We start from the raw sequence: 12,275 nt of genomic DNA, 5'->3' as shown, positions 1-12,275 counted from the left end.
AGAGGCATGGATTTAACTACTCACCATTTAAAAAAAATCTGGTGTGATAATCCATAATTTAGCCCATTACTCATTTTACTGTTTGAGGGTCATTAGGTTGCCTGAATTTTGCTGAGCTAGTTAAAATACAGCTTTTTATTCTCAAATGCAGTAGCCACATTTAAATTTCCAATGCATACTTATTATGCATACTTTCAAACTCAAGATTATCTCCCTCTGCATTGGGGCAAAAAAAATAATCCATTGTGCTTGCAGACATTCTATTTGACTTTTGACGTTACATTTAGGGCACACTTTAATTATGTGAGAAACTGTTCCAGCTGTTCTGTTCTGTTCTCAATATTTTACAAGAATGCACATTAAGGCTGTAATATGTGATGAATGCCACAACCCTTTCTAACACTATGAACATGCCTACAGAGTTTCATTGTTTAAAATTAAGCTATTTGTTTTAGTTAGCATGTGTCTGAAAATAACAAGAAACCACAATCACATTACTATTCTTCATCATACCCCAATGAATTATTTCAGTAGTGAGTTTTCCTTTGATCTGTAGTTCCTAGAAGTGGCATCAGAGCTATCTATCACTGGAAAGCAGTATGTCACCCTTTCTGAGGGAGTTATGATGCTAATGGGGGAAAGAAGTTCAACATGTCCTCGAGCATTTACAATAGAACCTTTGGCAGTCTTCAGTGGTGGAATTCAAGGAAGGCATTCATGTTTTCAAATCTAGTTCAAAATTAATTTTCTTCCAAATCAGATTACTTTTCACATTTAAACAGCCTCAATTTAGCCCAGTAACACCATTTTGAATAGCAAGTGCCAACCTAGCTGGTTTACAAAAGATTTGTACTATCTATTATTTATACATATTAATATTGTATTTATTTATATATTATCTTTGAGAAAGCTAGTATTGGAAGTGTGATGGAGAAAAATGTTCTGAAGGATTTCAGTAAACCTAATTATGCTCTGTAGCCTATCAGGCTTTATCAGGCTTAATATCAGGCTTTATCAGGCTTAATTATCTGTTTGTGTTGCATTTTGCAGAGTTCTTATTCAGAAAGTAACAGGACTTTAAATTAGCTTTTGACACAGAATAACCTTTCTTTAAACTGTGAAACTGTACACAGACAATTGTTTCTTGGAAAAGAATCATGTCTTGAATACTGTTCAGAGCAATTTTGTTTTAGCAAATACAAGCAAAAGGGTGTTACAGAGATCAAGTAACCCCAGAAGAGTATGTGGGTGTAGTTCTACGTCATAAATGCCCATCTGCTTTTCCTTTTTCCTGCTAGAAGAATGACAATTTGCTTCTGTTATTCACTAGTGTATTGTGAGCATGGTAGTGGTATACCATATAAGGAGCTAACTCTAACCTGACTTGCCCTGATCTCAGCTTCCACCTCTAAGTAAGTTAACACATAACCAGGCTTACACATGCATAAATTTTAACGGGCAGATATGATTATTACAAAGGTTGGTGTTTCATCTAAGCTGATGTAGGTTAAAAATTGAAAGATTTCATGGTGTGAAATAGGTGTCTGTGGAAATCTGTTCATGTCAGCCTGGGTTGATTTTGGAATATTTAAGATGAAATCCTTTCTGGAGTCTGTCTCTGAGACTACACAAAGGCCTTTGATCTCAGAGGATCTTTACATGTGTTTCAATTCAAAACATTTCTGCACTTAAGTGTAACATCAGTTAGCATTGAACAAGTGTAAGTAGAAATGTCTCATCTCACTTTGTTTGCTTTAGCATACATCTAAACAGAACAGAACAGAAGATAGTTCATACATTTGATTTTACTAACCTTACAATGCCATTTTTATGGAGATGGAGGAAGCTAGCCTTGTATTAGATGTTGCAGGGCTAGAAACCCAGAGATTTGGTCTCCATTACTAGGTCTGCCACTGTTAACTACCTTGTTAGGGTTACACCTGTGAAAACAGAACACTTTTTTTTATTATCTTAATAGAGAAAATAGTTTGATCCTTTTTTGTTTTGTCATCTGTTTATAAGGTATGGTGATGAGATGTGTAGATATGTCTATAAAGAGTGGTATGATACTGTAGAAATACTTTAATGCCCTCTGTTTCACTGCAGTTGGAAGAACTGTTTTTCAGAGCAAATCCTTTTTTGCTTAATATCTATAAAATGCCTCATGGCCAAACTGTTTGAAACAGATATTAATTTTCATCATTATGCATATGGGACAGTTCTGTATATATACATTTCAGTGTGCTTTTGTCAAAGAATGGTTTAGATTTACCCATGCTGCATTTAAGAAAAAAATATTTTATAGGTCACCTCTTTTCTAAAGTATCATATTAAGGAAGCAACTGAAACTTGCTATTTTTTTGTTAGTTTCAGATATAGATAGCATCTATGTTTTTATTTGAGTACTTCATGACTGAGAAGTGTGAATTTGTTGACATTGTTGACATTGGGTAAAGACTTTCCATAAATTGAAAAAAAAGGCATAGTATGGAAGTAACTGATACAACAGTATTGTGCAACTGTTGATCATATACTCAGTGCTGGCAATGACACAGATATGTAAAACAGATATACCAACCATTCGGGTCCCATGTTGGACACCAGAAGGCCTGTGGTGGTTTAACCCAGCAGGCAGCTAAGCACCACACAGCTGCTCACTACCCCTCAGTGGGATGGTTAAAAAAAAAAGGTAAAAGTGCAAGAACTCATGGGTTGTGATAAGGACACTTTATTAAGAAAGAAAACAAGAAGAAAAAAGAAGAAGAAGAAAAAAAAAAGTGATGTACAATACAATTGCTCATAACCCAATGACCAATGCCTAGCCAGTCCCTGAGCTATGTTAGCCCCCACCCCAGTCAACGCCTCAGTTTTCTTATTTCAGCATGATGCCATATGGTATGGAATATCCCTTTAGCCAGTTTGGGTCAGCTGTCCTGGCTGTGCACCCTCCCAGTGCCTTGTGCACCCCCAGCTTCCTCCCTGGCAGGGTGGTATGAGAAACTGCAAAGTCCTTGACTTAGTGTAAGCACTGCTCAACAACAACTAAAGCATTGGTGTGTTATCAGCATTATTTTCCTCCTAAATCCAAAACACAGCACCATACCAGCTTCTAGGAAGAAAATTAACTCCATCCCTGTCGAAAACAGGACAATACTCTTTGTCCTGAGGAGCCTGTAAGAAGGAAACTATATGAGCTGTGAGAGATGCGATGTTTTTCTTGGTTCACCTTCATCCTGCCTCCAGGCCTCATTTTAAAATGTTCCCTGTGGAGGGCATTAGAAAGTTGTGAATTAAAGCTGAAGGAAGTCCGAAAGAAGCAGCTATAGATAGTGTTGTGGAATAAAAAGCATATATTTCCAGGTGCAATTAGTCAGGTACTTCCTATGCAGAATTAAGCGTTTGTACAGTAGAGTGGACAGTTTAAGGAGAATGCAAATAATACAGTTGCATGTGTCTGTAAAAACTGATGTCGTGTTGTGACGTCGTGCTGTGCTCACCTTGTGTTTCAGATGTTTAAAAGTATGTGAAGCTGGTCTGAGCATCTTGCAATGATAAGGAGTTGATAATTGCTGGTTACCCGTGGAGTTCAGTTTGTTGTCTTTCAGAGGTGATCCATTCAGATATTTTTATAAATCTGAGCATAGCTCTTGAGCGAAGTTTGTGCCTGGATTATGTGCAGACATCAGAGCATTCCCAGAGAACTTGGAGTGTCTGCAGGGAGCTACAAACTATACATTCTCTTGGACCAGGCTCTAGTTTTCCTTTATATTTCTAATGTTGAAGGTGTCAGTTTCTGGACTTAATATGAAAATTAAAAATGGTAAAAACATAGGTCTTATTCTAATAAATTGTATTTAAAATTTTAATCTCTCATTATAAAGTAGATTTAGTTTCTAAATATAGCATTAATTTTAAATATAAAACAATTTCATTTTGTATTGTGCTGTGGAGCACTTCCATGCAGCCTTCTACACTTTGCTTTGAATCATTCTCACTGAAATTAGAACTGTCAGTGAACAGCACCGCACGGATTTTGATTTCACTCAAAAAGTTATTTCTAGAGGAATGGCTCTTGACAAATGTATACTGTTCTTATACATGTTGTTAGTGTGATTTTTATATTGTACCTGAGTTTTTTGGCTTATTGCCATCTATTCAGGGAAAAAAACAGCCTTCCAAAAATAGGGTTTACACTATGGGAAGTCAGACAGCAATGTCAGGACCTCTGCTTTACAGAATTTATTACTGTAAGTGATGCAAGAAGATGATACATTAACAAGGCTTAGAAGAAGATGGAAGATTTTTGAAATGCCATTTAGTCTATTAACTAGAATTCCCTTGATATTTACTTTTTAAGATTTCTACATATATATAATACATGCATACTTATTTCCGTCCGATTGCCTATCTCAGCAAAGTTTGCATTTATGGCATGAGCTACCCTCATTTCAAATGAATAGCTTATAAAGTACAGTTTACTACATAGAGTTGCGAAGTGGAAATCAGATTTTGCATTGTAGTATTTTTGGTGACACCGACCTGCTTTTGTGGGGTGAACGATCTCACCTTAGCTTTCTGTGCCTTGACTGTCTTGTGTATTAAATGGATATAAAACATCTTTCATCACAGGGTGTGATGAGGATTGCTTAAATGAGTACTAATCATCATTTGTGACTTACAATGGGAATTTGCTGATTGGTGCCCTGATACTAAAAAGTTCTGGGAAGTTTCCATCTACACATGTGCAGTGCCTTTATACATTAGAATTAAAAAAAACAAACAAAAACAAACAAACAAACAAACAAAAACAATAATCTTAAGCTCTGGTATAATGATTTCAGTTTTGCCATTTTCAGAATACTGATTTTTTTTCCATTGCTATCATTAAAAAGGGCAGAGAATTGTCCTAGAACTGTAACCATTTAATTTTTGTCGAAGGCATTACAAATGTAGTAAAATCTTCCTCTTATAATGCTCTCAGTACAGACTCTGCTGAGTCTCTGATACTCTGGCCATGCTGAAGTGCACCAAGAGATGATTACAAACAGCTATTACGGTATATGTAGGAATAGGGTTGAATCTTCAGACATACTTGCTATAACTTACTCCAGTGATTAACTCTTTCTAAATTATGACCCTTAAGTGTCACTACTAGACAGCTGTACAGATGGTTATCCACATCTTGCAATAACCAGTGTGAATTCAGCCAGGTGGCAGGTGGGAAGGTTCTGGACATCTGTGTCATCTCTCTAGTTTGTGCATCTGTCTCTCAGGGCCTGTACAGCTGCAGTGGCTGCTTCCCTACATGCCATAACCAGGAAAAAGGCAATTGGAATGTGAGTCCCCAGGCATGGATATCAGTGGCTTGCACCTGATACTGAATTCCTAACTCACTGTGTATATTGCATGTTTTCTGCACATTAACAGACCTTTTCTTTGTACAGTGTATACTTCCAAATTTTCATTATAACTCTTTGCAATACTGCATTTTATTTTAGGATAGAATACGGGTACTGCATTTTTATTTTTATTTTTCCTACAGGAAACTATTGTGAATAATAATACAGGAAAAAAAAAGTATTGCTATATGAAAAAAAAAAGATCAATTTATCACTAGATCTTTTGATATTCAATTTTAAAATTCACTGAAATTCTGTTGAAGAGATTTGTGATTTGTATAGCTGGGATGGCTGCCAATCATGCTCCCTCATCTATTTTCTTATTCAAATTAATGCTGGTAAGCTTGAAATATCGTAAGTAGCTTTAGCCTCTCTGTAATCTACTTTTAATAGGAGGAGTGAAATACAGTCCATATGGCAACCTGGATGATCTGTCTTGAATTATTTCTGGGATAAAATCAAATACATACCAGAGTTTTGGTTACATATCCAATCTCAAATTATTTTATTAAAAAATAAAATCTCCTTTAAATACTCTTTGTCTAAGGCCATCTGTTGATTTCATAAATCCTATAGATAGCATCAGTTCGTGTGCTGGATAAACCTCTTCTACACTAGCCTACCATGGAGGTTAAAACATCAGAAGTGGCAGTCGCAAGATGGGCTTGGAGGGCTTTTTTTCAGGGGGTTGAGTCAGACCCACTTCTGACTTGAGAGTAAAAGAAAACAGTGTCTCAGGGATTTCAGGGGGTTTTGGATCAAGTTTCAGTGTGGTAAATTGACAAATTGTCAGATACTAAGTATGACTAGATGTGGACAAACAGTACAATTCCTTATTAATTTATTTATTTTTTACATAATAGTACCAACCTGTAATAGGATAATAGCCCGTATTTTATATTTTTATTAATTGATATGCTGCTACTAATTAAGAGAGTAGGTAACTTCACAGAGAGAAAAAAAAAGTGCTTTTTATTTCTTTTTTTTTTTCAGACTATTCATTTAAGTCTCTAGGGGTCTCAGACTGGTGTTTGAAACAATAGTTTCACATTCCTCTCTGAACTAGTCGTTTAGAAGAATGCACATTAGAGTAACCATAATTTTGATTCCCCTTTATAATTACTGATCCAGTTCTGTATTACACTGTCAAGAGACTACTGTAGCTGCTTAAAAAGAAACCTGGCTTCAGCAATGAAAAAGCCTTCATTAAAGCTAACAGCAAGCATACAAATCTGAAAATAATTTATCACCAGGGTTGCGAGGGGTGGAGTGGGGTGCTTATAAAACAGGGCGTTCCAATCAAGCTATGTGCAGTCTGCAGTGATATAGAGAAGGACTTCTTTGATTGTCAGAAAGTGCTGTGTGTTATTAGGTTGACTGCACATTTCAATGGTGATATAAAGTGGTGTGAAAACATTGATTCTCAGTATATATAAAACTTAGCCATTTATTTTGTTCTTTGTAGACTACAGGCAGTTGAACGTACAAGAAGAGATTATATTTACTTAAACTGTTTCATTAAAGTTGGTGGGTTTCCCAAAGATATCTCTACCTGTCACTAAGAGCTGTTGATGTGGCTGTTTTCTATTATGGTATAACAGTAACATCACTTTCCTTAGAGTAATATGAGGGACTTGGATAGCATAATGGACTTCCAAGGTCTTTCAAAAACACCATTTTTTTTGCTGATTTTGTATTAAATAAGTACCAGCCTGTATTTGTGGGTTAATATATGCATACCATTTGGAATGTACTTAGTGACATTATGTAATTCACAGATGTTTTATTATTCATAGTACTGTGCATTCATAGCTCTCTGTAGTCACTGTTGTGCAAAATCTAATGAGGGAATTCTGTGTGTCTTTTGCTGGCCTTTTAGACTTGTCAAACTCTCATTCAGTCAATTCAAATGACAAACAGGGGGTTATGGTGCCCTTTTCTGACTATTTTGTTATATGACTGATGGAGTGGAAAGGAGTAAAAATATTGATTTCTCTTGATTTGTGTATGTATATTTCCTGCTTTAGAAATAAAACGGAAGACATAAAAAAAAAAGATGTTATCTCTTCACTGTATTTGAATTGTGCTGCGGGGATAAATCATGGTTAGTAGAAGTATTAGATAAGGATTTTATGCACACTTTTCACAGGCTTAAATAAAATCCCACTCTTATAAACAGAAGTGCAGCAAAACAAAATGAGAAAGCTCCTCTGTTTTTGTTGTTGTTGTTGTTGTTTTAAATCATATTAGAAATGCTTTCTCCAGCTGGTTTACCAATTCATTCTCCTTGATTTCATCATCTGATCAGCACCAGACCACTAGCTGATGAAAGTCAGTGTTACTGATTACAGTGGCATTCATCATTTTCTATTAATATAAAAAACACGATCTCTTAGTGCTGTAGTTCTACTGAGGAAATTGTAAATCATGGGAATGAAATGATGTCTGAAAATCCTCACTGGAATCAGAATTTTAATTCAGAACTTTATTACCAATTTTTCCTGATTAAAACCTCTGTTCTTTTTTGTTTTCTTTTTAATCATTCCTTTTCTCTGTGACGATTGCATTCTTCATCCCACTTTTCTCATCCAGTTTCTTATCTCCATTCAAGCTTGGCTGAACTTTTTGGACTGTGAAGCTATAAACTTCCTGACGTCTGTTTTACTTTTATCACCATATTTATCATTAATTTCTTGCATGTTATCATTTTAGTTATTGCCGTGAAATATAGTAATTCGCTTGGTAAATAGCTGATTCACACTAGAACATTCAGTGCATACGTTCAGCTTGTGGATTTCTATATATATATACATAACATGTTTTTGTTTTGCTGTTTCTGCATGTATAAGTATTCTTCCCTAGGAATGTTTGTGGTGTAAATTTAATCTCCCTCCATTTTTCCTGAAATGTGCTAGCTGAAGGTTTGTACAGGCTTGTCATCTGAGACTACCTGCCTTTGTGGAAAAGAGAGGAGCAGTCCCATGTGCTGTACCCTATCCCTGACTGTAATGTCTTACAGGAAAAAGAAAGCAGTTTGCATTGTTCTACCTTTCTGTATTGTGCTAGTGATATTCTTGCCTTTGCAGAGTCTGGGATCAGTATTAGAAAAGTAAATACATTGAATAATGAATTTGACAGTTTTCTAAATGCGATACTTTTCCACTTCAAGTGTTTGTGAAACTGTGCTTTTGATTTATTTAATATTCAATCATTCACTTTGATGTTCTCTATACCTCTTCAGTAAGTAAACATGTAAAACCCTTTGGAGCTTCATAAACTTCAGTCTAAATGCCCATAGGAGAGTGATGACAAACCCAAGGAACACAGATAGTAATGTAAAATCTGATACGTATGGAAAAGTTGAGATTTCTGCCACATTTAAGAGCAGTGAAAGAATCTGGTGGGAAAGAATCTGGTGGGAAAGTGATTTTTAATCTCCCACATCCACTGAACTTCATTAATGTGAGATTTGCTCTTGAAAACATCCTTCCTTCTGTGCTGCCATTCTGTCTTCCTGGGGCTGTATCAGTGGTTGACAAGCTGTGGTCTTCACACTTGATGAGGATACAATATTCCAAGTTGCTTTCCAGAGCTGTGTTATATTTGGGATGTTTTCAGTTAAGACTGATAATGTGAACATTGGGTGGTCCAAAAACCACTTTGAAGTCTCACAGTGATCCGTGGTCAAAATTTTTAAGGAGTTCCTGATCACTCAGTAAGCATAAAGGCAGATTACATAACAAAACAGAGTTTGTTTTGCTCCAACTTGAAAAATCTCATGGAACAGCACGCCAACAGTGCTTTGCAATATAGTTTACATAAAGCCCCCCAGATTATGAAAAAGGCCTCTTCTGGAGCCCCGGTGAGTATTTGTCCGAGCAGAACTCCTGCTGCATGCAGCCAACATACCTCATTCTAATGATGTGCTCTGCATATATGTGGGTGTGTGTATGCAAATATATCACATGGATACGAGTGTGTTTAAGACCAGCAAAGAACTTTACCTGCTTTTGTCCCAGACTCGGGCAGAAGCGCGTGGAACGGAGCCCTGCGGAGCCGGACCGGCGGGCCGCCTTTCCCCGCTCCCCCTCTCGGTTTGGGAACATTAGTTGGGGCAATTTGCTGGGGGAAAGCAGTGTGGGGGACCACCGTGAACCTTCCCGAAGCTTCCAGAACAACAAAGCACACAATTACCGCCCCGAGGGTGGTCCCGGACCGAGCACACTGCATAAAGGTGGGCTCGGACGGTCGCTGGGGTCGACCTTCCCCGTGCGGACCGAGGCTCTGGGTCGAGACGGCAGCGCTGGATCCAAGGGCAGTAATAACTTCCTCCTATCCCCCAAGTCTTCTCTCTCTTTTTTCTCTCCTTTTAATCGTTTCCTGGGAGTTTAATGCCTACGCTAAAACATCTATTATCTGCGGCAGTTGTTGATAGTCGTTAGGCGCCGCCCAGTTCTGCCGTAAAGCAGCCGGTCAGGGGTTAAGGCCTGTGCCAAACACCTCCATCCGCAGGTCTGTTGGTAGAAGGAGCCGGTAAATTGTTGGAAGTGCCCAGGGGTCACAGGGATAGCCCTATTGCCGGGCGGTTATGAAGGCTTGCCTCCCTCGCAGCCCACCGGGTGTTGCCTCAGGTACTATGAGGCTGTGGAATGGCGTGCTCCAGAGGGGGCCTTAACGAGGTTGCACCTTTCCTCCCCAAACACTTGGGGAACTGCAAAACAGACTTGAAAAATCGTTATCACAACAACTTACGTCCAGCTCAGTTTCCTGTTGTGTGTCTCAAGTTCTCTACATTGATCTTTGATTCATTACTATTTACGCTATGCATTAATCTGAAGAGATAATTGGTATATCCCTTCTTATTGCTCAGTAAGCAGGAGATTAGGGTTTGTGCCCTTCTCCTATTCACGTACTCTTTTATGATGTTCAGAACAGCTCAGTAGCTTTGTGATCAGTTGCTTTTTAATCATATTGAAATTGCATTTTTATCATATTGAAGTTTAACATAAAAAAGTTAAGGTTTGAACTCCATCCTAAACTTTATAGGGTAATCCATGAGATGAGACGTGAGTGCATGGTTCCACATGTGAACAGAGCATCTGTGAGCAGTGGCTGAGTTTGTTACTGATGTCGTAAAATGGCACAAAACCTGTAATGCTGGAGAAGAAATGTTTAAAGGAGCCTGTGGTCCTTCTGCAGAGTTACATACATGCAAGTGAACTTCCAATATGAACCCTTGCTACACAATCTTTTTAAAAATAATAAATTATAATCTGTTAAGAACAAGTAAAACTTGAAATCTTTTGACTATGTATGTCAAGCTGATGGCTTTGTATTAAATTCAGGATGCATTTCAGGTAGTAGTAGATGACAGTTTTACATCAGTATTATGTGTTAACTCTTTAAAAGAAACTGTGTGCACACATATAGTGGTACACACAGAAACACCTCTTTTATTCAAATTTAATAGGGACATACAGGTGGGACACTTATGAGATCATTGATTTCATTGGTAAGCACTAGAGACCATGATCCAGGCTTTTTGTTGTTATTTTGATTAGGTTTTGATTCAATAATAACAGTTTTTACTAAATATACCTGAAAGAGACAGTGATAAACTTGCAGAATGTATCATATTGTTTTCTGTGATGAGTAATGGATAAATGCTTTTAACAATTTTACACCTATATTTGAAGAGTGATAGAAAATAACCAGGATTTATATTAAAGGAATTATATGTTCTTTGAGGATGATGGTACTTTCTAGCTTTTCAGTGAATTCTTTTTCATATCTGGATGGGAAACTAAATGGACATGGTTAAATCTCGCTCAGACGGAATGATAACATCTTCATTTCACCCCATACAAGGACATCAAGAAAACTTCCAGTCACAGAGATCACATTAACATACACAGGAGCTAAACAAAAGTTAGATTGTGTCACAGGTTCCTTGCCAGCATGATAGCAGGTTCCAGATTTAGGTCTGATGAAAATAAATCAAAAGAATGTATATTCTACACAAGGTATTAAAAAGTGCTCAGGGCAAACTATCTCCCACTTGGTTTTATGTAAAATAAATTGTCAAAAGCATTAGTTTCTCCCAAAGGTATGTTCACCCTCCCCACCCCCAAGTTTCTTTTTCATTCACTGGGCTCCCTTATTAGAGATAGTTTTGGATTTTTCTGTTTCAGATTTTTCTTTTTGTGTATGTAGAAAATGCTCCAATAGAGTAATACAAAGAAGGTGGCTGAGACAGCTGATACCTTGAAACAGGGCTGCTTACTTTAATACTAGAGGGAAAAAATGGAGAAACTACAAATAATGAACAAAATCCAGTGTGTGGTTCTCTAAAAGGAACACTTTGGTCTCTATGTAAATAGGTTCCAATACTCAGACATGAATCCAAAACAAAATAAAACTTCTCAAAAAGAGAGTGTTGAAGGAAATTAACTGCTTCAAAATAAAAAATAACATCCTTCACATATTCTGCGTATGTTCATGCCAAAGAGAGGAATTTGGAAAGACTATCCTCTGGCAAAAAAACAGTCACAATGAAATGAAGACTTGAAAAGATCTCTTGTGCTTACTTAAAGTTTAGAAAGTGAGTTTTACATTTCACCCTAGAAACTTGATACTGTTTCATTTTTACATAGCATCATTTTTAATGTGTTAAATTAAAAATATAAGGTAATAGGTGCCTTGAAGTAAGCACAAAAATACAATTCACTTGACTGCTGTTGATGCTGTACATTGCAGGAGAGCAGTTTGATTGTACTCTTAATGTGCTGTTAAGGTAACAACAATCCTTGAGTAGAATGGCTAGGAGATTGTTATGGTTTGATGTAATGTATTTATTCTGACAAAGAAATAGACGTT

The 12,275-nt window shown here is 37.0% G+C and overlaps 1 protein-coding gene and 1 long non-coding RNA gene across 9 annotated transcripts in view; one reads left to right on the top strand and one right to left on the bottom strand.

Annotated features, from left to right (window-relative positions):
* Nucleotides 1–9,743, bottom strand: part of LOC121069092 — a 54,294-nt gene extending 44,551 nt beyond the window's left edge. For both annotated transcript variants that reach the window (XR_005819252.1, XR_005819253.1), the window contains exons 1-2: nucleotides 9,404–9,743; nucleotides 1,814–1,940 (exon numbers count right to left, since the gene is read on the bottom strand). This is a non-coding gene — a long non-coding RNA (uncharacterized LOC121069092). The remainder of the gene's footprint in view (nucleotides 1–1,813; nucleotides 1,941–9,403) is intronic.
* The window catches only part of PCDH7 (protocadherin 7), a 284,971-nt gene that overhangs the window by 58,555 nt on the left and 214,141 nt on the right, over nucleotides 1–12,275 (top strand). The gene's annotated exons all lie outside the window — the stretch shown is intronic.

The sequence above is a fragment of the Cygnus olor genome, chromosome 4 (assembly GCF_009769625.2).
Source record: "Cygnus olor isolate bCygOlo1 chromosome 4, bCygOlo1.pri.v2, whole genome shotgun sequence".
In the NCBI taxonomy this organism is placed as follows: domain Eukaryota; kingdom Metazoa; phylum Chordata; class Aves; order Anseriformes; family Anatidae; genus Cygnus; species Cygnus olor.
The sequence above is the reverse complement of the archived record's forward strand: the minus strand, read 5'-3'. Positions and strand labels throughout refer to the sequence as shown.